This window comes from Mus musculus, chromosome 18 (genome assembly GCF_000001635.26).
Source record: "Mus musculus strain C57BL/6J chromosome 18, GRCm38.p6 C57BL/6J".
Lineage (NCBI taxonomy): Eukaryota > Metazoa > Chordata > Mammalia > Rodentia > Muridae > Mus > Mus musculus.
Window position 1 is genome coordinate 28521435 of NC_000084.6, and position 26957 is coordinate 28548391.

At 38.6% G+C, this 26957-nt stretch overlaps 1 pseudogene; it reads right to left on the bottom strand.

The window, feature by feature from the left end:
• Positions 1–1233: 1233 nt before the first annotated feature.
• Gm34658 lies at positions 1234–18471 on the bottom strand (annotated as a pseudogene).
• Positions 18472–26957: the final 8486 nt, after the last annotated feature.

Below are 26957 nucleotides of genomic sequence, written 5' to 3' on the forward strand. Positions count from 1 at the left end.
TGCACAGTTCTTATGAAGCTCACACACTGCTTCTGCTATTAAAATGCATAGAACTCTCTATGAGACTGACAGTTTCTAGATTGACATTCACATATGATATGACTTCACATGACCACAAGACAGAGAACAGAAGGCATAGCATGAATTTCACACAATGTGGTCTCTATTAGTGACATGATTTCCATTTTTTAGAGACTTACTATGTTGAGATGATCTGAAGCTTGGGAAGGTTGGAGGAGAGATGAAACCAACATTCTTTGCTTTCTGTCAAAGAGAACCAGTATTCTTCCCTCCTGAAAAATTAGGTTAAGACTGGTTTATCCAATACAAACACAGGAATAGATAACATGAACATTTATCACATTTCTGCATGATCTAGGAGTTTGGATGCCAAGCCTCAAAGACTCCAGAGATGCTAAACTCTCAGAAGTTTTTATTCCCTTTATTTGTTCCTACATGGAGCATTCAAGTGTCTCATGTTGTCAAACATATGTGCTAAATAGGCATTTTCATAGGAGTAATGATATGGGGTGCTCCTATATTCAAACAGAGCACAGTGAGTGATTAACTTGGACAATGTATTGGATTCAGAATGCTTTGGATGGTCTTTGCTTTACAGTCAGAGGTCTTCCCTGAGTTCCTACTGTAATTCACCTCTCTAGTATTAGCTTCTAATCTCCAGGCAGCTTTTCCATGTTACCCCATGACTGAATTGACCTCAGCACAGTTTAAATTACAGATTTGAAAACCACACTCCAAAGCAACTGTATAATTCCCTAAGCAACAGGTAATGTGTTTCACATTTTTTTTTTTTTTTTTTTTTTTTTTAGGTGAAAGAAAACATCTCTGCGTAACAGAAGAGACCCTTCATGAGGTCTCAGGTTTACTTTCATGGAGAATGCAGCCCTTGTGTTCAGCCTGTTTCTGTTGCTCTCTTGCTAAAGCAATAGATTTATTCACATTGTCACTGGCAGAGCTTTGCCTTTCCCTACAGAGAGTACATACATACTCTCCCATCAAGAGATTAGGGATTAGCTTCCACTCTCCAACAGTTCATTTTCCACAAGTACTTGGAAAGAAACAGGCTATTGGCTATTTGTATGATGCACATTTCATATGTAAATCAAGTCCATCTACATCAGAGTGGACAATGATTAGATACAAGAGATGCTAATCCAAAAAGACTTTAAACAATGCAGAACAGAAAATATCCTTGTTAGTGTCCTAACAATTTCAGAGGGAGCCACACTCAGAACTCTCAGCATAGGCTTCAGCAGTGTGGAGACATTCACCCTTCAGGTGTGACTCAGGGACAAGCAGCCCTAAAATCTCTTCACTGGAAATGCATCTAAGGACACCAGTGGAGTTTTGGGTTGCTATTACTGATTTTGTTTTGTTGTTTATTTGTTTTCGTTGCTGTTGGTGATGGTGGTGGTGATGTTTTGGTTCTTGAAAAGCTGTAAGGAGTGGGAGGGGCAATGCACGTTCGTTCATTCTCCTTTTTCACTGCACCCTTTGAGGCAGTTTGATCAGCATGTTTTAAAAAGTGCTTTCCCTGTAAATGGTCTCTTCCTGCTGAGCTTGCCAGAGTGCTTTCCATAAATTATCTCTTATTTGTCCTCACCTAATCCTCAGAGTTTGATGGGTGTCAAGGGATTGTCCTTTTCATTTTTTTTTTAACTTGAAGGGGAAACTTGAATTACTAGGTTGAAAGCACAAATAAGTTCTCTCTTTGGAATATGTTATGTAGAGGTGGAATCCCATTATAACAAAATGTGGGTGGGAAAGAAGAAGAGGAAGGGAGGGAGAGAGGACAGGAAGAGAAGAGGGAGGGAAGGAGGGAGGCAAGGAGAATCAAGGAGAGGGAAAGACTGAGACAGAGACAGAGACAGAAAGCCAGAAAGATATCAAGAATCTATAATACCAAAAGGCGATTCCTATTTTATGATTTACTTGTTTGGTTGTGAGTTGACTTTGTAACTTTTGTGGTCTGTAAAAACAGGAAAGAAGTGACTATTTGAGCACAAAAGCCAGAATTTTTGTATGTGACACTTTAGCATGCTGTGAACTGAAAGTCCTAGGCAAGAAGTCACTTCTAGACTGACTGATGAGAACTTCCTGATTGTGGAGAGTTGGGTTGCTGCAGATACAAAGCCAAGTTATCTCTGGCTGCCCTTAGTCCCCTCAATCTTGTAACCACCCTGTCTCTGCATCTTCAGCATATCCTTCAGGCACATTTCAACACAATTAGCTAGTTGCCTTCATCTCACTCGTTGCTCTTCTCAATGTCCGACATAATGGCCTTGTGATTTTCTGGTAAAATCTGTGGAAAATATTAACTTAATAGACCCCTAGCTTCCATGAACCACACAGATAAAAATGCCATGAGATAGCATCCAAGACATACCACAAACATTCCTATACTTTGCTGTAAACATCTTAGCTGATATTCCCATATTTCATTTGAAAAATGCTCAATTATATTATTTCAATTTGTTCTGTGAATACAAACCTTGTTGAACCCTTTTCTATATTAAAACATTCTAGGTGTTCCAGGGCCATGAATGATCTTATTTGACTCAACAATGAGTCTCCTCTCTTCTCACGCACACACTCTCTCCATCTCTGTCTGTCTTACTTTGTATCAACAATGGGAAGTCTTTGGATCTCAATGAAACCGGAGGCCCTCAGAAACAGTCTTCCTGGGTCCTCTTCTCCTTGGCTTGACCTGCATTCCCCACCCAAACTCATAGCCTCTGCTCCCCCCACCCCCCAGCCTGACATGCATACTCTCTCCTCCAACCCCATCTGTGACCCGTGTTCCCTGCTTGATCTAAGTTATAGAAGGGAAACTAGAATCACCTCTTTTTCCAAGATGTTCCAGATACTAAATACAAGCTCTCCCCAGAGTCAGTTCTAAAACTAAGAACTTCACTCCTATATTCTCATGTCTCTGAAGATATTTGCTAGCATGGCTTATATTTGATCTAATGAAGCCTTAAAATTGTCATTTCAGAAGGGATCCAGCTATGCATTGAGATAAAAAGACTTCCACACAGAGACTGAGGGCACATGAGCAGGAGGCCTTGTTGGACTTCCACACAGGTCATTATCAGGACATATATGGCCATATTTCCTTCTGCTTGTCGATTTCTTATTAATCCTAAGCAAATTAAGGGGTTTCCTTCAGTCTTTCAGTCTTCATGCAGAAGGCTCTAGATCGCATAGATCTTTTACAACATTTTTTAATATTTATCGAACATGTTCATGCACACACATGGTGTGAAAGAGGATGCCAGGGGACAATAATGGAGCAGCTGTCTTTTCTACCAGTCCAACTTGGGCATCAATATGTCTTTACATACCAAGTCAACCATCAGCATTCACATAAAATTATGATTAAGCAAAAATCTTATACTTTCTTCTGAACCCCCAAATTGGTTGTTATAGCAGTTTCAGGCATGACCTTTATGACATACAAAGACCATTTCTCATGTTAGAATGAGCCTGAAGTTCACTTTCTAAAGTCTAGTTTCACTCAGTGACTCACTCTCTCTCTTCTTTATCAATGGGTTCACTGCTCCATCCCCACCCTCCACCCCTAGTCGCCCCCTGCCCCCCACACACACCTGACAATTTACATGTTGCCATTTCTGCCATTACAATTTTTAATTTCATGTATCATAAAATTTTATGATATGCTAACGTGTTATTAGTATTAGTCTTTAATTTTCTCTGTGTTGTTTGTCACCATTTTTTCACTATGAGAGTAATTGAGGCCTTTAAAGCTACTTAATTCTCCATTGAATTTGTTAGGTTACATGCAGTGTGTATCTAACTTGTATCTTTAATGAATTGTACAGGGGATAGATGATCTTCTTCCCTTTCTGAGTACTTAATGATTAAAACTCTGTACGTTAAAGCTTCATGCAGATCTTACCAGAAGGAATTGTCCAGGTCTCTTCACAAGAATCACAAATGCAGGTGCTAATAATGTAAGAATTATTTTCACCACAGTTTCTTAAAAGAAATTTGAACCAAGAAAGAGTTAATATTTAAGGAGGATTAATTCTAAATTCAGCATTATTCAATTTGTTTAAAAATTTAAACTTGAATAGTACATTTTGTAATCATTCTTATATTTCAAAATTCCACTATTCTAATACCTTCAAATTAAAAACATTTAAATATAATTGTAATGTATATGAATTTTTCTCTATATTAATTCACTATTAAAACAACTTAATGTGGATTATAATTCTTAGAAAAATAGTTCTTAAGATAATTGTCTATTTGAATAGCTGGAGAATAAAAACTAAAAAATGTTTGTTCTTTAAGTATTTTTAAAATAATTCTAAAGCTCTGAATGTAATAATAGTTTTTTTCAAATAACACAAGTGAAAAGCTAAAGTCCTAATTAAGAAACGATTTTATATACTTTATTACTGCATTCTAGGTTCTGTAATGATGATTTATTAGTTTTTGAGTTTTTTTTTTCTCTAGTTCTTAAAACAGTTTACTTAACTTTTTTGGTATTCGGGGGTGCAACTGGATCTTATCATCATTAATCTAAATTGGAATTATTATAAAATTTTTGGAATGATGATTAAAAACATCAGCACCTTGCATGCTGGTTTGATGGATTCTCTGCTGGATTACTTCATTTCCTAATTTCCCAGTTCTCAACATCTGTCAAACTAAATTTGCTACCAAATGGCCAAGACCCAAACAAGAAAATGAGAAACAGCAGCTGCAGCACAAGGACCCAAGAGGAGCCAAGATCTGTTCTGTCCCTTTGCTATTCATAGATAGAAGAAGGATCACATTGACAATGAGACATTTTATAAATTTTATTTATTCCTTAGCAGTTTTACCATTTTGTATAACGTTCCTGGATCAAATCTCCCCATCTCTTGTCTCTTATACTCCTCTACCTTTTACTAAATGTCCCTTCTTCTAAGTCTTCTTGCTAATTTGATCATGAAAGTGTTCTCTATCCATAGTACCTTGCCTCTTGTCCAACTTTAGAGACTAGATGCTATCATTAGTGAAAAGATTGTGTGTGTGTGTGTGTGTGTGTGTGTGTAGGTGTGTGTTTCTTCTATGCAGTTGTTCTCAGTGAGACAGGTGCTCTGAGACTGGAGATGAAGCCAATATAAGGAATATGATAACAAAAAAAGAATGCTGTAGAAAGTGTCTTCTCCCTCTAAAATCCTTGGTGACAAATTGTCCCAGCTATAGCAAAGAAGGAATTCTGTTATTTCTGTTCAACAGACCTATTTCCTATCCATCCTGCACAGCAATTGCAGACTTTGAGCTCCCTACTCTCACACACACACTGGCTGTTAGGTCTCTTCCCAGTGTAGTTAGACATTTCCTTGTCCTTTAGTTTGTTTTCGAAGCAACTCTCTGTTATGCTTCAGAAATAAGCTTACCCATGCCATTGTATAGAGATCTTCTTCAATATTATCCCTGAAGTTAACCTGATTCCTCTCTACTGAGAGCCTATCACATCTCCCTAGTTATTCCCTTGTAACGTCTACATGGGTTGAATATCTCCTACCTGAAACACTAGGATCAGACATGTGTAAGATTTGCATCATTTCCCCCTGTTTTTTAAACATTGTCATATGCTGAGGTTAGCTCTCAAACCACAATACAAAATGCATTTTAATTTTACAGAAGCTTTATAGACTCACTTATTTGTGTATCTTTTCATTTATTTCTTTATTCAACAAATATTCACTGAGCACTTATTGTATTTTGGTGTGGGTGTTTGGTTTGGTTTTGGTTTTGGTTTTGGTTTGCATTTTTTTTTTTTAAGGCTGGAGAATTTTGGTGCACAAAAGGCCAGAGGTCTGTTCTCATAAATGTTGTGCTCTAGCAATGAAGATACATATACATATACATATACATGTACATAAGCCACATTAAACACAGATACAGTCCTCAGTGCTGTGGAGGAGTAAAGTCTGGCAGTTGGAACAGGAGGCTCTACTGCTCTGTGCATTAAAGGGTATTTGGCATCTGCTCAGAATTCTGAAAGAAGAAACGTTGCATCAATTGAGACTTCAACAGGAAATAATTGCAGATTTAAAAGAGTTATTTAGTAGCAGCACAGGAGCTCTGCATTGAATATATATTCAGTCTTGGGTAGCCCTTATTCACTCTGCGTTACAAACTTTTGATGCTGTGCCTTCAACTCCCTACTTCTGGACCACCATCTCTGAATTATGAAAGCCTGTGTCTTCTGCATCCAAGAAATATACTATAGCAATTAAGTTTCATTTTCATCCAAAGTCTGAGAATACTTTGTGGGAAGGCACAATTTAGGAGAAATAAAAAAACCAAGATATGAAGTAGACAGTTGTATACATCAGAATTGGCACTGGTAAGAGTGTTGGAGTTGTAAGAACCTAAGTTTAAATGACTAAGCCCCTGTATAAAAACCAGGCCATTTTTTTCACATAACACTGGCCTTGAGACACAGAAGACAAATGAATTTGTGGGTGAAACTGGTAAGCTTCTAGTCCAGAAAATCTGTCTCAGAGGAATAAAGCAAATAGCAATAGAAGAAGAAAAGTATTGCGCCAGAACCTGCATGTGTGGACCTAGCCATATGAAGCTGCACACTGAAATGCATGGGTTACGCACAGCACATGTACACATCCATAATCAAGTATGTAAATAAATAAATAGTGAGGATTTCACTGGGACTGGATAATCAGTGTAAGAAGAATTGGGGAGAATTCACATCAGCAAGCTCAATGGAGAGAAAGGGGAGGGAAAGGTGGGGATTTAGGACAGATCCTGATTTAGGATCTCATGTAGTGGAGAGATAGGCTACTGTGTGGAGTGATGGGAATGACAAAGTGGTGGTATAAAGGATAACTGCTATTTCAGCCGGGGTAGACTGAATTCAAAATGCCTATGAAACATCTGAACAAAAGTTTCAATTATGTATTTGATAGACAAATTGAAATTTATTCATATATATACCTATATATGTATATATACCATGTATATTACCCTGTGTGTGTGTGTGTGTATGTGTTTGTGTGTGTATGCTTAACCTACACTTTAATGAGAATGGTTTTCTTTTTTTTATATTTTTTATTACATATTTTCCTCAATTACATTTCCAATGCTATCCCAAAAGTCCCCCATACCCCCCCCCCAACTTCCCTACCCACCCATTCCAATTTTTTTGGCCATGGCGTTCCCCTGTACTGGGACATATACACTTTGCGTGTCCAATGGGCCTCTCTTTCCAGTGATAGCCGACTAGGCCATCTTTTGATACATATGCAGCTAGAGACAAGAGCTCCAGGGTACTGGTTAGTTCATAATGTTGTTCCACCTATAGGGTTGCAGATCCCTTTAGCTCCTTGGGTACTTTCTCTAGCTCCTCCATTGGCAGCCATGTGATCCATCCATTAGCTGACTGTGAGCATCCACTTCTGTGTTTGCTAGGCCCCGGCATAGTCTCACAAGAGACAGCTACATCTGGGTCCTTTCGATAAAATCTTGCTAGTGTATGCAATGGTGTCAGCATTTGGAAGCTGATTATGGGGTGGATCCCTGGATATGGCAGTCTCTAGATGGTCCATCCTTTCGTCTCAGCTCCAAACTTTGTCTCTGTAACTCCTTCCATGGGTGTTTTGTTCCCAATTCTAAGGAGGGGCATAGTGTCCACACTTCAGTCTTCATTCTCCTTGAGTTTCATGTGTTTAGCAAATTGTATCTTATATCTTGGATATCCTAGGTTTTGGGCTAATATCCACTTATCAGTGAGTACATATTGTGTGAGTTCCTTTGTGAATGTGTTACCTCACTCAGGATGATGCCCTCCAGGTCCATCCATTTGGTTAGGAATTTCATAAATTCATTCTTTTTAATAGCTGAGTAGTACTCCATTGTGTAAATGTACCACATTTTCTGTATCCATTCCTCTGTTGATGGGCATCTGGGTTCTTTCCAGCTTCTGGCTATTATAATAAGGCTGCTATGACATAGTGGAGCATGTGTCCTTCTTACCGGTTGGGACATCTTCTGGATATATGCCCAGGAGAGGTATTGCAGGATTCTCTGGTAGTACTATGTCCAATTTTCTACATGATAACAACCAGTTGTGCCAGCACCATTTGCTGAAAATGCTGTCTTCCACTGAATGGTTTTAGCTCCCTTGTCGAAGATCAAGTAACCATAGGTGTGTGGGTTCATTTCTGGGTCTTCAATTCTATTCCATTGGTCTACTTGTCTGTCAGTATACCAGTACCATGCAGTTTTTATCACAATTGCTCTGTAGTAAACCTTTAGGTCAGGCATGGTGATTCCACCAGAGGTTCTTTTATCCTTGAGAAGAGTTTTTGCTATCCTAGGTTTTTTGTTATTCCAGATGAATTTGCAGATTGCTCTTTCTAGTTCATTGAAGAATTGAATTGGAATTTTGATGGGGATTGCATTAAATCTGTAGATTGCTTTTGGCAAGATAGCCATTTTTACAATGTTGATCCTGCCAATCCATGAGCATGGGAGATTTTTCCATCTTCTGAGATCTTCTTTAATTTCTTTTTTCAGAGACTTGAAGTTTTTATCATACAGATCTTTCACTTCCTTAGTTAGAGTCACACCAAGATATTTTATATTATTTGTGACTATTGAGAAGGTTGTTGTTTCCCTATTTTCTTTCTCAGCCTGTTTATTCTTTGTGTAGAGAAAAGCCATTGACTTGTTTGAGTTTATTTTATATCCAGCTACTTCACCGAAGCTGTTTATCAGGTTTAGGAGTTCTCTGGTGGAATTTTTAGGGTCACATATATATATACTATCATATCATCTGCAAAAAGTGATATTTTGACTTCCTATTTTCCAATTTGTATCCCCTTGATCTCCTTTTGTTGTCAAATTGCTCTGGCTAATACTTCAAGTACTATGTTGAAGAGGTAGGGAGAAAGTAGGCAGCCTTGTCTAGTCCCTGATTTTAGTGGGATTGCTTCCAGCTTCTTTCCATTTACTTTGATGTTGGCTACTGGTTTGCTGTAGATTGCTTTTATCATGTTTAGGTATGGCCCTTGAATTCCTGATCTTTCCAAGACTTTTATCACGAATGGGTGTTGGATCTTGTCAAATGCTTTTTCTTCATCTAACGATATGATCATGTGGTTTTTGTATTTGGGTTTGTTTATATAATGGATTATATTGATGGATTTTTGTATATTAAACCATCCCTGCATCCCTGAAATAAAACCTACTTGGTCAGGATAGATGATTGCTTTAATGTGTTCCTGGATTCGGTTAGCGAGAATTTTATTGAGTATTTTTGCATCGGTATTCATAAGAGAAATTGGTCTGAAGTTCTCTATCTTTGTTGGATCTTTCTGTGGTTTAGGTATCAGAGTAATTGTGGCTTCATAAAATGAGTTGGGTAGAGTACCTTCTACTTCTATTTTGTGAAATAGTTTGTGCAGAACTGGAATTAGATCTTCTTTGAAGGTCTGATAGAACTCTGCACTAAACCCGTCTGGTCCTGGGCTTTTTTTGGCTGGGAGACTATTAATAACTGCTTCTATTTCTTTAGGGGATATGGGACTATTTAGAAGGTTAACTTGATCCTGATTTAACTTTGGTACCTGGTATCTGTCCAGAAATTTGTCCATTTCGTCCAGGTTTTCTAGTTTTGTTGAGTATAGCCTTTTGTAGAAGGATCTGATGGTGTTTTGGATTTCTTCAGGATCTGTTGTTATGTCTCCCTTTTCATTTCTGATTTTGTTAATTAGGATTTTGTCCCTGTGCCCTCTAGTGAGTCTAGCTAAGGGATTATCTATCTTGTTGATTTTCTCAAAGAACCAACTCCTCCTTTGGTTAATTCTTTGAATAGTTCTTCTTGTTTCCACTTGGTTGTTTTCACCCCTGAGTTTGATTATTTCCTGCCATCTACTCCTCTTGGGTGAATTTGCTTCCATTTTTTCTAGAGCTTTTGGATGTGTTGTCAAGCTGCTAGTATGTGCTCTCTCCAGTTTCTTCTTGGAGGCACTCAGAGCTATGAGTTTCCCTCTTAGAAATGCTTTCATTGTATCCCATAGGTTTGGGTATGTTATGGCTTCATTTTCATTAAACTCTAAAAAGTCTTTAATTTCTTTCTTTATTCCATCCTTGACCAAGGTATCATTGAGAAGAGTGTTATTCAGTTTCTATGTGAAAGTTGGCTTTCCATTATTTATGTTGTTATTGAAGATCAGCCTTAGTCCATGGTGGTCTGATAGGATGCATGGGACAATTTCAATATTTTTGTATCTGTTGAGGCCTGTTTTATGACCAATTATATGGTCGATTTTGGAGAAGGTCCCGTGAGGTGCTGAGAAGAAGGTATATCCTTTTGCTTTAGGATAAAATGTTCTGTAGATATCTGTTAAGTCCATTTGCTTCATAACTTCTGTTAGTTTCACTGTGTCCCTGTTTAGTTTCTGTTTCCACGATCTGTCTATTGATGAAAGTGGTGTGTTGAAATCTCCCACTATTATTGTGTGAGGTGCAATGTGTGCTTTGAGCTTTACTAATATGTCTTTAATGAATGTGGCTGCCCTTGCATTTGGGGCATAGATTTTCAGAATTGAGAATTCCTCTTGGAGGATTTTACCTTTGATGAGTCTGAAGTGTCCCTCCTTGTCTTTTTTGATAACTTTGGGTTGGAAGTCGTTTTTATCCGATATTAGAATGGCTACTCCAGCTTGTTTCTTCAGACCATTTGCTTGGAAATTTGTTTTCCAGCCTTTCACTCTGAGGTAGTTTCTGTCTTTTTCCCTGAGATGGGTTTCCTGTAAGCAGCAGAATGTTGGATCCTGTTTGTGTAGCCAGTCTGTCAGTCTATGTCTTTTTATTGGGGAATTGAGTCCATTGATATTAAGAGATATTAAGGAAAAGTAATTGTTGCTTCCTGTTATTTTTGTTGTTAGAGTTGGCATTCTGTTCTTGTGGCTGTCTTTTTTTTGGTTTGTTGAGGGATTACTTTCTTGATTGTTCTAGGGCGTGATTTCCATCCTTGTATTGCTTCTTTTCTGTTATTATCCTTTGAAGGGCTGGATTCGTGGAAAGATATTGTGTGAATTTGTTTTTGTCGTGGAATACTTTGGTTTCTCCATCTATGGTAATTGAGAGTTTGGCCGGGTATAGTAGCCTGGGCTGGCATTTGTGTTCTCTTAGTGTCTGTATAACATCTGTCCAGGCTCTTCTGGCTTTCATAGTCTCTGGTGAAAAGTCTGGTGTAATTCTGATAGGCCTTCCTTTATATGTTACTTGACCTTTCTCCCTTACTGCTTTTAATATTCTATCTTTATTTAGTGCATTTGTTGTTCTGATTATTATGTGTCTGGAGGAATTTCTTTTCTGGTCTAGTCTATTTGGAGTTCTGTAGGCTTCTTGTATGATCATGGGCATGTCTTTCTTTATGTTTGGGAAGTTTTCTTCTATTATTTTGTTGAAGATATTAGCTGGCCGTTTAAGTTGAAAATCTTCATTCTCATCAACTCCTATTATCCGTAGGTTTGGTCTTCTCATTGTGTCCTGGATTTCCTGGATATTTTGAGTTAGGATCCTTTTGCATTTTGTATTTTCTTTGATTGTTGTGCCGATGTTTTCTATGGAATCTTCTGCACCTGAGATTCTCTCTTCCATCTCTTGTATTCTGTTGCTGATGCTTGAATCTATGGTTTCAGATCTCTTTCCTAGGGTTTCTATCTGCAGCATTGCCTCACTTTGGGTTTTCTTTATTTTGTCTACTTCCCTTTTTAGGTCTAGTATGGTTTTGTTCATTTCCATCACCTGTTTGGATGTGTTTTCCTGTTTTTCTTTAAGGACTTCTAACTGTTTGGTTGTGTTTTCCTGTTTTTCTTTAAGGGCCTGTAACTCTTTAGCAGTGTTCTCCTGTATTTCTTTAAGTGAGTTATGAAAGTCCTTCTTGATGTCCTCTACCATCATCATGGGAAATGTTTTTAAATCTGGGTCTAGATTTTCGGTTGTGTTGGGGTGCCCAGGACTAGGTGGGGTGGGAGTGCTGCGTTCTGATGATGTTGAGTGGTCTTGATTTCTGTTAGTAGGATTCTTACATTTGCCTTTCGTCATCTGGTAATCTCTGAAGCTAGCTGTTATAGTTGTCTCTGTTAAGAGCTTGTTCCTCAGGTGACTCTGTTAGCCTCTATAAACAGACCTGGGAGGCTAGCTCTCTCCTTAGTTTCAGTGGTCAGAGTATTCTCTGCAGGCAAGTTCTCTTCTTGCAGGGAAAGTGCCCAGATATCCGGTGTTCGAACCTGCCTCCTGGCAGAAGTAGTGTTCCACTCACCAGAGGTCTTAGGATCCTGTGTTGGCCCTTGCTGGTGTCGGGAGACTCCGCTGGCAAGGCACCCCGGTGCTGGAGTGGAGTGGAAGGGCGAGAATGGTTTTCTAAGTAACTGCATTTGTAGTCTGAGCTGTATGGCATCAGGACTTTGCTTCCTGCTATAAAGGCTTCTGGATGCCACTGCAGGACTAAATCCTCAGTGCTGGTGAGGCACAGGCTGGTCAAGTTCTCTTCTGTGAGAAGTCCCTGTGGCAGCTTCAGGGGCTAGATACATATCAAATTTCAGCTTTGCCTCGACTAATGGGACGTTCTTGTGAATTTGCAGGCTGTGTGTCTTCTGTAGTATGAGCATCTTGATTGTTTCTTTCCCCAGGGTGCACACTTTTTTATACTTGTTATTCATGTAATGGTGTGCACTTTGTGAGGATTCTGGAGGTCTCCAACATTTTTTTTCATGATCTTTAGGTCTAGTGTGTAACACTTTTCCTGGGATTCTTGATCTGGTAAATTTGTGAAGAATCTAATCTGTGAGATTCCGCACCTTTATTCACAGCCTGTACTCTGCCTGGAGGCCTCTGAAATACTAAGCGCATAACCCAAGCAATAAGTGTAGTAATTTTTCTCTTTAGAGGTGGCACTCAACTGTTATGTCCAGTCTGTACATACCTGCATCTGGAAGAAGCAGAACTACAAGTATATGTTGAGTGAAATATTAAAAAATAAGGCAATTCACACTACTACCGGCATGGTACCAGCAGACAAGCCAGTCTGTTTGCAGCCTTACAAACTCTGACTCAGAGCTATGAAACCTCTCCTCCTGGGTTGCTAAGTCCTCATGGTGGATTTTTGCCACCTTAGTCCCACTCTTCCAAATTCCCATGGCTGACTGGGATTCCCTGCCACCATACTTTTCTTTGGAACTCAATTGAGTCACCGACCGTGTGAGGAAAACACCACACACTCTTAGTTTAGAATCTTCAGGTAACACAATCATTGAGCCCAGATACTAGCATCCTAATTCTGTAAGCTAAATTATAAATCCTTGGGTGGCGAATCCCTGCAGATCTGCCACCTAAGCCGGGGGGGGGGGGTTACTCTCACTACCTACATTGTGTCTCCATGCTGTCTTCCATCCAAAAGGAAATATGTTTCTCCTGCCTCCCTCTGGAAGTCCTGCCTGCTCGCCCGGTGATTGGTTCCTTGAAATCTTTATTCATTAGGGGAAGGATCTGCCTTAAGTATATATTGATTACACATATTATTTCGGGAAAATATGGTACCTGTTCCAAGTACAAATTAAAAAGAACACAAATCTGTCATTTAGTAATTTTTAATGTAAAGATAAAAAGAGTTGAGGGTGGGTCTGCTGCTTTCTATATTAAGTGCTAAATTCTGAACCCCAAGATCTGGTTGCCTCTTGAGAAGTGAAATCTCATGAACGCTGTTCAGCCGTTGCTGTGTAAACCTTGATCCCCAATTTGAAGCTCTTGTTTAACAAAAGGCTAGGTCGCGTGATTGGGCAGTAGAAAAGGCCAGATCTGAACACTGAGCAAGGGTTCTCAAGCGAGACTACAGGGAGAGGTATAAAGAAGACTGAGAGAGGGGGTCTCCATTAAGTGGATGAACCAAGAGCATGTGGCTGAGAGAGGTACACCCTGAAGACAGACTGATGGAGCAAAAGCAGCCCAGGAGAGACTCAAACAGGAAGTCCCAAGGGGATTATGGCTGGGATGTAGGTGAGCGTAGAAGAGAATCTGCCTAATCTAGGTTCATAGCTTATAAATATGATACAAGGTTTTTGTAACTTTTAAATAGACTAGCTACAATATAATTCTTTATAAAAAAGAAGTTCAAATATGTTCCCCTTAAAACAGTATCATAGGAGGAAAATGTTTTCTTAGTTCTTCCCCTATGGCTAAAATCATTTTAACAATGATTAATAAAAAGAAAGTGTATTACTTAGTTTATTCATTTATTTTATTCTTTGATATAATTTTAAGGTACAGAGATCTTACCTCAACTTCTTGAGTGGCAGCCAGGCCATCTCCATGTTTATTTATTTAAGTATTTTTTACCATAGTTTCTTCAGGATTTAAAAACCGTTGTAAGCAAGACAAAACAAACAGACAGAAAATCTGTGTTCACAGAATAGATACATAAAATTTTCTCATTATTATTCCCTAAAACACATAGCATAAAACGTTTGTTAATAGCACTAGTATAGTTTGAGTTAGAGGTAAATTCAGATTATTTGATATACCTCCATCAGACAACCTATAAACTCACATCACTATCATATTTCTTCTTGAAATAATGTGAAACAAAGGAAAACTGGATGTAATGGGAGTTTCATTTCTAAAGAAAGGACAGACAGTCATATATGTCAAGAATAGAAATACATTTGTACAAAATTTTTGATAGGCACTTTAGTTTTGTGATTTTCTAAATATATAGCATCGCTAAATTGGACTGTGTGAATGCTGCATTGTGCTCAGATCCTTTTTTTTCAGGGTTACTCTTATTTTCCCCAATGTCTAGAATATTTCTCTCATTGATAACTTGTGCTAGAGCTGATCCTTATGTGCTAGTATCCTTGTCCAGACCACACAAACACACACATGCTTGTTAAACGGCAAAGGACAAAATGTTATCTTTGTTTCAAGTCAGTTCATCTCAGTAGACCCACTTACATTATAGGATTCTCCAAGATGTTGACAAGGACCCAGCTGTAAGGATTTCACATTCAAGATCTATTTTTAGCCAAGTCCAATTTATTTCAGTAAATGTTTTATGAGTATTTTTCTAATTTATTTGTTTGTGAATGACTTGTGATAGATATGGTCATTTTTGACACCTTCCGTAGACTTACATAGTAAACAATATGCTTATTTCCCCTTAAGAAATAAGAATGCCCTATTTGCTGCTATATTTTAAAATTTGCACTTAAGTCAGTATGAATATCTTTCACCCTTAGGTCATGACAAGCTTCTGCCAAACTCCACTCATGGGTTTATGTCATCATGTCCTACTTTTGAGTTCATCTCTCTCATGTGCACCACTGAGTGAATGAATGTCTAACCATGTGAAAGGACAGTGATGGCCAGAAGTATAATTTGGAAGGCTTGACAAATATTTTCTTTGTTTATCTGTTTTGAATTAATAAAACAGCAAACAGTTTATATTTCTTCTTTAACAGAGAACTCCAAGAATTTGATAAAGTTGAAATATTTGGGGGGAGGGCCAAGCAACCAGTCTAACATCCATAAGACATTTATTGAAAGCCAGGATTTATTGAAGACACGGTCAGAATAGGGAAACAGAAGTAGTGTTGGATTTAGGTCTTCTCTTTAGCAATTGTGAATCAGCACTAGGAGCAGCAACAGGAAGAAACTGAGGCCGAGTCCAGGATTACTGCTGGAGATCCTCACTAGAAATTGAGGATAAAACTGGCCAACAAGAAACTGCTTTGACTTTGTCATGTTGTAGTCCAGGGATGCTTTTGAACTTAAGCTCCTATACACAAGATACAGTAATCCATGTACACAAAGAGATAAACACATGATATTCATGGTAGATGAATGAGCATGTAGATTTGCATAGTCATAGCCAGAGACTTGGGTGGTGGTGTTCTATCCTGATGAAATTGCCCTGCAACTCTGGTTCATTTACTTTCACTGTTTTAGAATATTAAAATTGATGCATATAAGACAATGTTTTTATCATCTCTCTTTAAAGACAAATGCAGTGCCTCAATGATTATATGTTGCTGTTGTTGATATAAATGCTACTGGTATGAAGATTCTTGAATGTATCCTTATGTGAACTTGGACACATGTGAGGACTTTTTTTGAAATTCATAGGTAAAAATGGCAAGACTGTATCTCAGATATAAAAGAAATCACCTCATAATAAAAATTATGTAAAATTATTTATCAAGGACTCTGTGATAATAGTTACACTTACTAGGGTTCCACAAACATACAGTTACATACATACGCTGTTGTGGTAAATTTCTCCAACCCAAATATGCCCCTGCAATGAAAACACAACACAATTAATGTGATTACATGCTGAGTGCCTAGATTGAGCAGATCTACCGCTACACTACCATCTTTCACAGTTTATGAAACCCCTTAGAACTTGCGATTTCTCCAGGCCTTGTGCTTCTGTTCCACTTTTCTTCTTCTTCCTCCTCCTTTGCATCCTCTCCATCTTCCATTTTCTCCTCCCTCTCCCTCTTCAGCTCCACCTTCCCTTTTATCTGCCCAATCATCAGCTCTCCTTTATTTTACAAATTAAGGTGGGAAGCAGGTTTACAGGAAATCCCCTGAGTGCTGACTCATTCCTTGTTCACAACCACTCACAGGAGAATGGAATTAACACCAAATATAATTAGCCCCAGGGCTAGCCACAACAATGGGCTTTATTTCAGAAAAAGCCACTATTTTTATTACTATTTGGGTGGCATCTTTTCTTGTTTGCTTATTAAAATTCTCCAATAGGGATTTTTCCCATTTCATATATTCTCATGAATTGGTCCCTTATGGTTTTTGTTTGTGTGTTTCTTTGGTACTTAAGATTGGCTCCTGACCATATGCATGCTAAGAAAACAGTCTTCTACAGAATGGTAGCTTTATCTATTTGGCTGACATTTGTCCAGCTACATTCAGGAGATTAATCTTTATGCCATGGTTCCAAAAGTCTTTTATAACTTTTCTAGATTCTTTTTCTTTCCCCTTTATAATCTTGAAGTGTGAGACTTTAAGCAAATTTAAACAAGGAACAAAATGAGGTAGAGATCCAAATAATTTTGTTTGTTTGTTTGTTTGTTTTTGTTTTGTTTTTTTCCGAGACAGAGTTTCTCTGTGTAGTCCTGGCTTGTTCTGTAACTCACTCTGTAGACCAGGCTGGCCTCAAACTCAGAAATCTGCCTGCCTCTGCCTCTCAAGTGCTGGGATTAAAGGCGTGCACCACCACGCCCGGCTCCAAATAAATTTTTATAGCATAAAAAAAGTGATTGCCCTTGCAAACCTCTTACACTATGCCCCCCTCCTCTACCATCCAGAAGCTTCATGAGTCACTAATGTATGTGTCTGGAAAACTGATTCTATGTCTGACTCTTTAAAGTTTCCTCCTTGTATCTGATAGTACTGTGATTTTTTTCACTTTGAGTTTATTATTTGATATTGAACTTTGGTTTTGATCACATAATTTAATATATAATCATAACACTAAGAAGAAAAAACAAGTTTTGGGATTTTGTTACTGAGTCTGTGAGTGTTTTGTGGAAGTTGCCAATTTTAACATTACCTTCTCATATATATAGGAACTATGAATTCATTTCGTCAAATATATTTCTCACTTATAATTTACACATTTGCCCATAAAATGCTTGCAGATTCTATATTTCAAAAGATTAATATTCAACTTTTGGAGCTTTGTGGTATATTAATTTATTTTTTATATTTTGCAATTATACACATGCTAAAGAAATGCAATTTGATGCATATATTCATTTATATCTAGCAATTTGCTAAATTATCATAATATTTTTCAATCCAAATGTCCTTAGGATGGATAATCTGACTATTTAAAAGGAAAGTTCAAAAGTCTTTGAAAAAGGAAGGCAAAAAGAGACAAGCTGGAATATCTATAAGCCTTCCAGCCCACACCATTCCAGTGATGGAAAAATTTACAATAAATGCCTCATGAATGGATTTTCACAAATCCAGCTTTTGTGTTTGTCCTTGGAATGTGTCTACTGCTAAGAAATAGTGCTCTGCTGTGTTCAGATACCAGGTGCCATTCTTGTTGGAATAAGGCTTTGGGGTTTACGATAGATAGAAAAGTAAAATATAACACCTTTGCCCATACCTCCATCCATACTTCAAAAGGAACAGCTCTGTTTGATCCTCTTCCTGAAGTCCCTATTGACAGGACATCAATCATTTTATTTGTATACCACTTTTCAGAGCCTTAATGTTTTTTCATGGGGCCAGTCACATCCTAGTGCCTAACTCAGGCTAACACAGTGCTTGTTCAAAGGGAAGGCTTATCGAGTTTGCACTGCTTACCTTTCTCTTGCAGACTGTACTTACTGAATGGGAAATAAGGTTGAAGCTTGGTACCCATGCCATTCGGCATCAAACAGGCTGCAGGGTGCTGGGAGAATGCCTGCAACAGGTAGGTAGCTGAGCCACATTTTCCAGCACCCCTTTGTAAGGAAATCAGTTGCACAACACACAAATCTTCAGGATGAAAAGTATGATGGAGGACAAACTATCTAAGAGGCAGTACATAGGAAAGAAGACTCACAGAAGTTAAGTGTGTTTACATAAAATTAGATGCAAGTACCACTAACTGCAAAGTACACAAATATTCTGTTAAAAAATCATGCCCCCCCCCCCCCCACCCAGCATGAAACACAGGAGCCATTAAGAAATAAACAGGTCAGGACTTCTCACTTTCTGTGTAAACAATTAATGGACCCCATGACACTTCTCTCAAGCTCCCAAGAATGCTTCCCCTGTCTAGTCAATAGTATTAGTATATTTGCCTGCCTCCTTATCTTCAGCTGAATGATGCAATCGCAATTTAAGCTACAATATCTGGGATATTTACATATATGTATTTATGCCACATGGGATACATGTATGTTAAAATATATTCATATATGAGCATCAAGTTTTTTGTTCTGAGGCATAGCATCAAGTGGAATTCTGTTTGAGTTCAAATGACCAGCTATGCAACTATGGTGCAATGGTTAATACACACATGGAGATATTAAACATTAACATCATTATTCCTCTGTTACTTTGAAAAATCCCCTAATTTACATTTTTGCATGTATATAGTATTAAAGCATTGTTACAAACTTGAAGAGAGTATATACCTAACTGTTGTTTTAATTCTGTCTAGAAACATTATAACAGAACTACATATAAATTAGAACATACCTTACAGTTAACACCTAACAGTCACATGATTCGAAAACTGAGAATTACAATTCTTCTGATCCATAGTAGCAGAATATGGTAGCATAAAGATTGTGTATGCTTTCATACACATTTTGATTATTATTTAAGTAACTGTAAATATAATTATGAATGTGCTCAAAGTAATACCTATCTACCCATAAATATTTTAAAATATTCAAGAAATTGGGCATTATTACTATAAAAAATTTATGTATTATACATTAGAATTTTGGTTCATAATTATATAAATGTAATTGAAGGATGAAGTATTTATTTCAATAGCTCCGAAGAAAAAAGTGACTGTCTAATGTCTAATTTTTATTTGATTTCAGTGGCTTAACTCTTTAGGAAAGCAAAATCTAATTGTTTTCATTAAATAAGCCAGTTATGCCCTGGAAAATATAGATATGGAGCATCTAACTTGTGCAAATATTTCCCTCTCAACAAATTTCTCTATTAGCAAGTACATGCAGAGACATAAAGCAACCTATAAGCTACATTTTACTAAGCCCTAGAGCAGATGAAAGTCAAATGCAGATGTGGAATGGGATCCTACCAGATGCTGAAAACACCATCAGTACCCTAGAGGAATGCATTCCCTATCAAAAAGAAACTTAATTTCAACTATAAAGAATTTGATTATGTATTGTTATACAAAATGTGATTAATGTTTTGTACTGATTAATCAACTACAAAATATATAATTATGCCATCTGTATTTCCAAGCTTCTTGTCACTTTACGCATTCCGTGGGGAAGCTGGGAGGTAGTGTAGGGAACTTGTGGCATTTGAAGAGCTTTTAAACTCTGAGGACTAGTGAGTGGAACTAGAGCAACTTAAAGATGCATTCTAATGGAAAACAACCAAAGATCATAAACAAAGAGAAGCCCAAAGACCACAGGCTCCTTGTGGACTAGAAGACTAGCAAGAGAGGCTGCCAGGCTTCCATCATTGCAAGAAGAGCTCTTTAAGATAAATCATCATTTTGCTGTATCCCACACCAGGCTTTTGACTGCTCTTGTCTTTTGAATGCCAGTCAAGATTTACCATTTATTTCAGAAGGCTAACACAATGACTCTGCCCACATTCCAGTTCCACATCAGTCAAAGATGCAAATCTAGGATAAAGGTTTACGTCATGACTAATATTTACATCTTTCTCAAGTGAACATGGTGCTATATTTACATCTGAGACCCAGCTGGAAAAGTTTCAATATACTTGAAAGTTGCTTATTAAGTTGTATTCTACAGAGTACCTGGGGTTTTAATATATGATTTTGACCTAGATAATGCTGGATGATGTACTTCATTGATTTTTCTCATTGCACCGTTGCTTGGAGGGGCATGGTAGGTAGAAACAACTTCAGATGAGTTCTGCTTAAAGCTCCTCCTGGTTTTCATGAAAGTAATGCTCTTCCCACAGTAGAAAGAGTTGCCCTTGAACTGGATTCTTTTCTCAAAGTGTTCCTTTAACCTTAAACGTACGTGATGATCACATGGAATCCATTCTTTAAGTGCAATAATTAATCATAACCATTCTAGAAAAGCTTCTAAGCACCAGGTTTTTAGAAGTTCCAGATAACTTTTCATGTGATAGTCACCTGCAATGAGTATCAAGGAAACAAAAGTTTGTCAAGTGTGTCTTCAGGACCCCATCATCAGCATCACTGGGAAGCTTTGCCAGACAGAATTCATGAAATCAGTGAGGCTCTGAGGCAGCTTCACACCTGTTGTTACAGACATAGATCCGAGTTCGAAAAGTACCTGCTGAGATTTCCAGCTTCTTGTGTGTCATAGCAAATAATTAAATCAGGGACACAAGGAGAGTGGTGGAACTGGGGTTAAGAAAAAGAAAGCTATTGTTGAGTGTCTAAAGACTAGTAAGCTCAGAAGGAATACAAACCTTAATTCTGCAGCCATGACAGAAGTGAACTTTGTGAGTTGTTTACATAGTGACTGGCCTCCTGAAATAGCTTGTTCTTTCCCTCACATGTGGTCTGGTTTGGTGTGTTTGGCCCTGGTTTGGAGTGCTTCTGGTCTCCCTCAGCCACTAGTTTATTTCATGTGGTAAACCCAATGCCTACCTTCCTGACATACTACTAAATATGATACTCCATTGTTGTGCAATTCAATGAGCTGAAAGCTGATGTCACTCTGCGTGTGATCCTGAAAACTGCACCCTGTACCACCATAATTGATAGAGCTGCTATGAGGCACGCAAGCAATTAGCTTAGTAGATGGAACAAAAGGCTCTCATGGGAGTGACTGTGACCTGAGAACACGGATTCTTGTGATTTCAAATAGGAAAGTTTCGATGCAGTAGCAATTTTCGAAACTTTCAATCATACAAGAACAACAACAACAACAAAAAAATGCCATAAGGAATTCCAAATGCATTGATGGATACTTGGGGAAGGAGTGTAGTTTACAGAAAAATGGAGAAAGCTCTACTACTGGCCTCAGATGCTATCTGACAGCATTGATATCTATTTGCTTGCTTGGAACTAGGGTATTGTTCATACAAATACCTAATGGTCTCATAAACACACACACACACACACACACACACACACACACACACAAAGTTCATACACAAATAGCTACTACTACAAGATTCAAGTTTTTCTACAGAGTTTGGTTCTGGACATGTAACATCCTTGTGTCTACATATCATTGAAGCTCTAATCAGTTATTCATTCTTTCAGTCAATGCTTCTTTCTCATAATTCTCCTTCACAGCTTCATTCTAAACGGAGCTGTGGACTCTGCCTGATGTTGGGGGTCAGTAATCTTCCCAAGCACTGAACCCTAAACTCCATTAGAGATGCTGTTGCCTGGCTCCACAGGGCGGCGGCTCAGTGCCCTGACCCCTTGACCAGGGCTAGACTTGATTAAGTTGGACTGCTTTTATTTACATTACCTTTCCAAGACAGAGACTGTACCGTAGGGAAAGGAATGTATTGTGGCTCTTACTGACACTAGGGAACCACTCTTCTTCATGATATGAGCTACACAACATGAACCTGCACTTATGCACTCAAGAAAGCCACAGTAATTATGGACAGATTTCATCTAAATGAAGGGTGCCGCTGTGGTGATTTGAATGGGAAATATTTGCCTTCGACTCAAGTATTAAACCCTTGTTCTCCAGGCATCCCAGGGGTTAGTGCTTTTCTGAAAGGTCCTGGAATGTTTAGGTGGTACAGTGTTGCTGGAGGAAATATGTGATTCAAGGCTGGACTTGGGAGTTTATAGCCTTGTCCCATTGTTTTCTTCAGTCTCTCTGCTTCTGGTGTGTGGATGAGATATGCTCATCTAGCTCCCGGCTCCTGTGGATTCTCCCTGGTGTCATGCCTTCTCCACCATTATAAGTTTTAACTTCCTGGACCCTTAGCCAAAACCAAGTGTTTCTACCATAATCTGCCTTGCTTATGGTAGCTTGTCACTGCAATCTGAAAGTAACTAAATCAGCCCCTGCAGCTAGTTTGCCCTCTGCTCTCCTTAATGCTCTAGTTACTGCCCTGACTGCTGTTCTCCTGAGTGTACTCAATAAGGCATTTCTGTTCTGGTCTAAAGGACAGAATAATTTCCTACTTTGACAGCACTTTCCTGCTGCCACAGTGGTGGCAGACATCCAGAATTACACAACTCTTTTCTCATTCCTTACCCATATTCTGATAGCCATGGAATATGAATGGACATCCATATGTAAGAAGCTCCATTGCACCTGAATTAGGTTGTGGGAGGGCAAGCTTAAAATTTTGGAGACAATGTGTAGATTGCAATAGGACAGCAGAAAATGGTAAGGAGCACGTAGGGGGCACATGGGTTTTAGAAGGGCAATGGCTTTTCTACCCCTTTACAAGGAGAAAAGAAAAAGGTGATTTGATCAGTTAACCTTATAGGACAAAAAGAAAGTCAGGCATAGGAAGAAGTGACATGGATAGTGAGTGTCGGGATTTCAGCTATGCTCTGCTCCACAGTTATCTGGCAATAGCCAGATGTGCCTGACTCACTATGAAATGGGTTTGCTTGCCCCCTCTTCACTTTCTTGATTTCTTCCCTTGCTTCCTACTGTCTTCCTCCTCTTTCCCCATTCCCCTCCCACTTCTCTCTCCAAGTAATCATGGCTAGACTCCCCCCCTCCCCCTCCCCCTCTCCCTCTCTCTCTGCCTTTTTCTGCTGGTAAGTCAGGGGGAAGAAATGCCTCAGCATGGGCCTGCGGGAGGCACCCCTTCCCCCCACAATAAAGCAAGCCTCCACCAAGCATATCCCTGGCCTTCTTTTCTTTTTATAAAACACAAGAGATAGTCGTACATTTTTTATGATGAACAGAATTTTGACACTTTTATCTTGTTTTAACTGAAATTTGGGTGTAAGCTTTAACACTTTTATGTAAGAGAGTTGAAGCTTGGGAGCAGATTTTCTATTACGTGTGCATCAAAACATTATATTTAACATATTTATCTGTATCACAAATTATACCGCAATTTAATTAAGCATATTTGATGAAAAATTCAAAGAAGACATTTATGACTTGGTTGATTCATTTAAGTAAGGGCATGTGACTTGAACCACACTTCTCAGTTGGCCACTCACCCCCTAAAAAACAAAATAAATCACAGAGTTTGCAAAGATGCCAACAGCTCAAGCAGCTTTGCTACTCATTGCTATAGTAAAGCACACTGAGATGCTTGGTGACTTGGAATGTGGAGTTGGTCATCATAAAGAGGGGGGAATATGCATGTGCAGGAGAAAGAGAAAAGAAAATCATAACTCAGTGACCTGAGAAATTATACTTTGTTAGAAGAATAGTGAAACAGAAGCACTTCTATGCTTCTAACTTCTATACTTCTAAAATAGACTGCAAGTTTTGTTTGTTTAAGAGAATCTTCTTATGTACTTCCCAAATACATGACTCTGGCCTCACTTTCCAGGTGGATTGTGCTGGGGTTGAAGACAGTCTACCATCACATCTAGCTAAAAATTCAAAAGACTTGTCTAGATAGAAAAAAGTGAATCAATATGGAATATATGATGGCATCTAGTACAACATGAAGGTAGGAACATAATTCACAATTTAAATAGAACTTGAAAACAAGCTATAAGAGTCACAAATTGCGATCAACCTGATTCCAAGACTAAAATCTAACCCTTGACACTCGGAAGAATAAGGCTATGTACAAAAATCAGCAGCTGTCACACACTCTTGGTGTTGAATTTTCTCTTTTTGAAGATTAAATCCCTTTTAATGTCTCAAGTTTGCAAATATCCAGTAAAATTAGAACTCATCACTTGCATATCATTATAACAATATTATGTTTGAATAATAAAGTTAATTCAATTAAGGAATAAATGGAATAATCTATAAAAATGTGATGTACAGTTAAAAGTTTACTGTTGAGTGAAAAAGAAATTTGAAATGCAATGAGAATCAAGCTACAGGACAAGACACAAAACTGTGCAAGATTATGCACAGTCTCTGAGAAAGGTTTCCCCAAGACAGGGCAAAGATTGCCTAGGCAGGAGAATATTCAATCAACACCTGCATTCTGATTAGACAAGAAAAAACAGAAAATTGAATGCTTTTCTCGGATCTCTTCTTTTTCTTTTAGGAAGTGCAAAAAATACACATAAAGGATACCATGTAATTCAGCCACTGTGAGAAGCAAAACAAGTAGTAGGGCTGAGAAGTAGCTCAGAGGCAAAGTGTTTGCCCAGCATATGCTAGGCCCTGGGCTCAGTCATTAGCACTGTGTAAGGGAAGGAAGGAGGAAGGCAAGGGAGCAAAGAAGGAATGAGAGGGAAGGGCTGAGTGAAGTGTGATGAGGAAAGGGAGAGGAGGAGAAGAGTGCTAGTGGGATCCTGTCTTGCTTATTTCCCTAGGTTAACAGTTCAGGACTGAATAGACATTGTAATTAAAAAGATGTGTCCCTACGTGTGAACATAGAAGGTGTTTGAAAGATATGCTTTTCCTTCCCTCCTTTTCTATCTCCTTCTTTAATTTTTCTTAATCCTGTCACTTCCCCTCTTGCCTCTCCCCCTCTCCTTCTCCATATTTCTCCATTTTCTCTCTGTTCCCTCTTTCAGGCTCTCCCTCCTTCCCTTCCCCCCTCTCCCCTCCCTCCCTCCCTCCCTCCCTCCCTCCCTCCCTCCCTCCCTCCCTCCCTCCCTCCCTCCCTTTCTCCATCCCTTCCTTCCTTTCTTCCATCCTTTTTCTCTCTGTAAGGTTGTTGTGGACAGTTTTCTTTCTGTAGCACAGGCTGGGAGCTCAACATTCAGCCAAGGACTCCACAACTTACTGCATTTCTCCTGTTTCACACCCCCAAGCACTGGCACAATAGGTATAAGCCAGAACACCAGGATTTTGTGATTTTTAAAGCCCCTCTGCCAATGAGAGCCAATGAAAGGAAGTTGAAATTTTAAGAAACAGTTCCTGTTTGTTGCGAAGTTTTATGTAAATTGATCTTGCTTGTCAGTAATATTCTCTAATGTTAAACCTTCATATGGTTGAATAAATGAGCTCAACTCAAAGGAAATTGAACTATAACTGTTTTCATTAAATCGCCTAATATTGAAAAAACATTATTTCCACATGTTTGTACCATTACAAGCTTTTAAAGAAAAGCAAGCACTAATGCCTTATTTCAGCCCTTCAAAGATATCATATCAGACTAACCAATTAACAGAACCATTAAGGAAATGCATTGCAATTAAGTTTGCGTTCACCAGAAAAGGCTTGTTGGTAGATAAGAGGAATCATTACTTGCAGGACATTTATTTATTTTTCCATTCTATAATCTTGGTTGCCACTGTCTTTTTAGATTGACAACATTATAAAAAAAATTAAAAAGCCAATATGAACAGTTAAAGGCATCATTCTTCACCTCAACTCATGATAGAAAATAAACAGGTAAGACAGGAGCACACATATACTGGGTTCTATATTCTTGCTTCGGCAGCAGCTCCAGTGACATGGAACCTTGGGTTGCTGGGAAGGAATTGCCATATCTCTCCAAGAAGGGAGTAGAGTTCGGTTGGAATGTGCATTCCCCATCTTGAAGAGAGATGTTTCTTGTTAACAAGTAGGGGATGTGTTTTTTAATAAACAGCACCGGATTCAACAGCATCTGTGTATCCTCTCTCTCAAAATAAGTCTTTCATGCCAGTCAGCATCTTGTAAGTTCTTAACGTGAGGCAACACACACACACACACACACACACACACACACACACACACACACACACACACACATGCGAGCGTGCACACGACCTATACATGATGATGACAGAAAAACCTGAGAACATGAAGCAGTAATTAAAAAAGCACATGTATTTTCATGGACCAAGGAATAGATTAGAGAATAGAGCTACAGAGAAGAGTGAGGCCAGTCCTGATGTTTGCTCTGCCACTCTCCTGACTCCATGAGGTAATTACAGTTGCATGCAGTTTGGTGAGCCCAGCAGAGTTGATGGAAGCGTTCTTCTTTGAAACTGGCTATAAATGGAGAGATTTAACTTAAAGAATCTATACATGAGGACAAGGTGATGTGAACAGAAACTGAGAGAACAAACAGAAATCAGAAGTGAGACAGAGCTGAAGGAGCTGGACAGCAGGAAACTGTATAGAGACATGCAACTGCTCATG